The 2,230-nt window shown below is 40.3% G+C and overlaps 1 pseudogene; it reads left to right on the top strand.

Moving 5' to 3' along the window:
• Positions 1–1,314: 1,314 nt before the first annotated feature.
• Positions 1,315–1,756, top strand: LOC140618341 (ATP synthase subunit g, mitochondrial pseudogene; annotated as a pseudogene).
• Positions 1,757–2,230: the final 474 nt, after the last annotated feature.

The raw sequence follows: 2,230 nt of genomic DNA, 5'->3' as shown, positions 1-2,230 counted from the left end.
TGAAGGCGGCACTAAACCGCTGAGCCACCGGGGCTGCCCTCTGCCTCTCTTTCTCTCTCTCCTCTCTGTGTATTCTCATGAATAAATAAATAAAATATTAAAAAAAAAGAAAAGAAAAGAAAAAAGAGAAAAAAAGAAAAGAAAAGAAAAGAAAAGAAAGAAAAAAGAAAGAAAGTGTTGGGTTTTAATGCCTCTGTGAGCACAGAAGATGAGGTTCTAGACCCCATGAGAGGCTGGGTGCTGGAGCTAAGCTGCCTACATGAAGCAGAAGGTGAAAATGAGCTATTTTTTCTTTGAATGGAGACTGGATAGAAACTGTCCAATAGGGACACCTGGGTCACTCAGTGGTTGAGCGTCTGCTTCTGGCTCAGGGTGTGATCCTGGAGTCCTGGAATCAAGTCCCACATCGGGCTTCCTGCATTGAGCCTGCTTCTCTCTCTACCTGTCTCTGCCTCTCTGTGTCTCTCATGATAAATAAATAAAATCTTAAAAAACAACAACTGTTCAATAGCCCTGGATGGCAGCATGTGAGTTTCCTGTCCTGGTCATGGAAGGAAAAGATAAAGTGAAATTAAAATAAACTCAGTAGATGGGTTTGACAGTCATCTGGACATAGCTGGACATTGCCTAGAAGATCTAGATATTCCAAGGCTATTACCTGGAATATAACACAGAAAGATGTGAAATATAAAACAGAAGTTAGGATGGAGGATGCAATGAGATAATCCATCATATATCTAATAGGAATTCCAATAAAAGACAATAAAGCAAGCATGAGAAAAGCAATATACAGAAATCTAAGAATTTTCCAAAATCGAAGAAAGATCTGAGTCCTCATAGAATTCAAAGTGGGATAAATAAAAACAAATTCATGCTTTTGCTGTGAACAACAAGAATAAAAACAAAATCTTTAAAGCTGCCAGGAGAGGGGAAAATGCCCTTCAAAAAGACAATTAGACAATTAAGCAGATTTCCAACTGACAACAAGAGGAGCCAGAAAAAAAAAGTGTAATAATATCTCTAAACACATTTAAAAAAAATACTGTCAGCCTAGAATTCTTTACTTAACTCAAGTGTCTTTACAGAGTGAGAGACCAAAGTAAAGATCCTTCCTGACATTAAGATTAACATGGCTCAGGTGTGCCTGGCTGGCTCAGTCAGAAGAATGTATGCATCTTGATCTTGGAGTCATGAGTTTGAGACCCACTTTACATGTAGAGATTACTAAAAAAAATAAACTAAGAAAAAAAAGGGATTCATAGTATTTACTACTCCCAGGCTGTCACTGAAAGAATTATTAAAGAGTGCACAGGACGTCCCTCTTGGAGCCATGGCCCAGTTCGTCCGTAACCTCGCTGAGAAGGCTCTGGCGCTGCTGAACGCTGCTGTGACTTACTCGAAGCCTCGATTGGCCACATTTTGGCACTATGCCAGGGTTGAGCTGGTTCCTCCAACCCCTGCTGAGATCCCTACAGCTATTCAGAGCTTGAAAAAAAATAGTCAAGAGTGCTCAAACTGGTAGCTTCAAACAGCTCACAGTTAAGGAAGCTCTGCTGAATGGTTTGGTGGCCACCGAAGTGTGGATGTGGTTTTATGTCGGCGAGATCATATGCAAGCGTTGGCATCATTGGCTATAATGTTTGAAGACCAATCTTTAACATCTCTTTCTATGTGGCTTATAATTTGAGTGTTCTTGGACCATATGTGATCAGACTGGTATTTGAATAAAATGAGATAATGTATCAAAAAAAAAAAAGAGTGCACATCAAGAAGAAAAATGAACTCACAAGGGGGAAATGGAATGCAAAGTGCAGTGTTCATCAAAGTTTTTGGTGAAACATAATGGAAGAATCTTTAAAAGTTTTTTTTGTTTTTTTTTTTTTTATTTATGATAGCCACACACAGATAGAGAGAGAGAGGCAGAGACACAGGCAGAGGGAGAAGCAGGCTCCATGCACCGGGAGCCCGACGTGGGATTCGATCCCGGGTCTCCAGGATCGCGCCCTGGGCCAAAGGCAGGCGCCAAACCGCTGCGCCACCCAGGGATCCCCTTTAAAAGTTTTTATGGTAAAAAATAATTCCAAAGAGACACCTGGATGACTCAGTTAGAGGAACAACTGTCTCTTGATATCAGGGTCATGAGTTCAACCCCCATGTTGGGTGTAGAGATTACTTTTTTTTTTTTTTAATTTTTATTTATTTATGATAGTCACAGAGAGAGAGAGAGAGA

This window comes from Canis lupus, chromosome 26, assembly GCF_048164855.1.
Source record: "Canis lupus baileyi chromosome 26, mCanLup2.hap1, whole genome shotgun sequence".
Classification (NCBI taxonomy): Eukaryota; Metazoa; Chordata; class Mammalia; order Carnivora; family Canidae; genus Canis; species Canis lupus.
The sequence above is the reverse complement of the archived record's forward strand: the minus strand, read 5'-3'. Positions and strand labels throughout refer to the sequence as shown.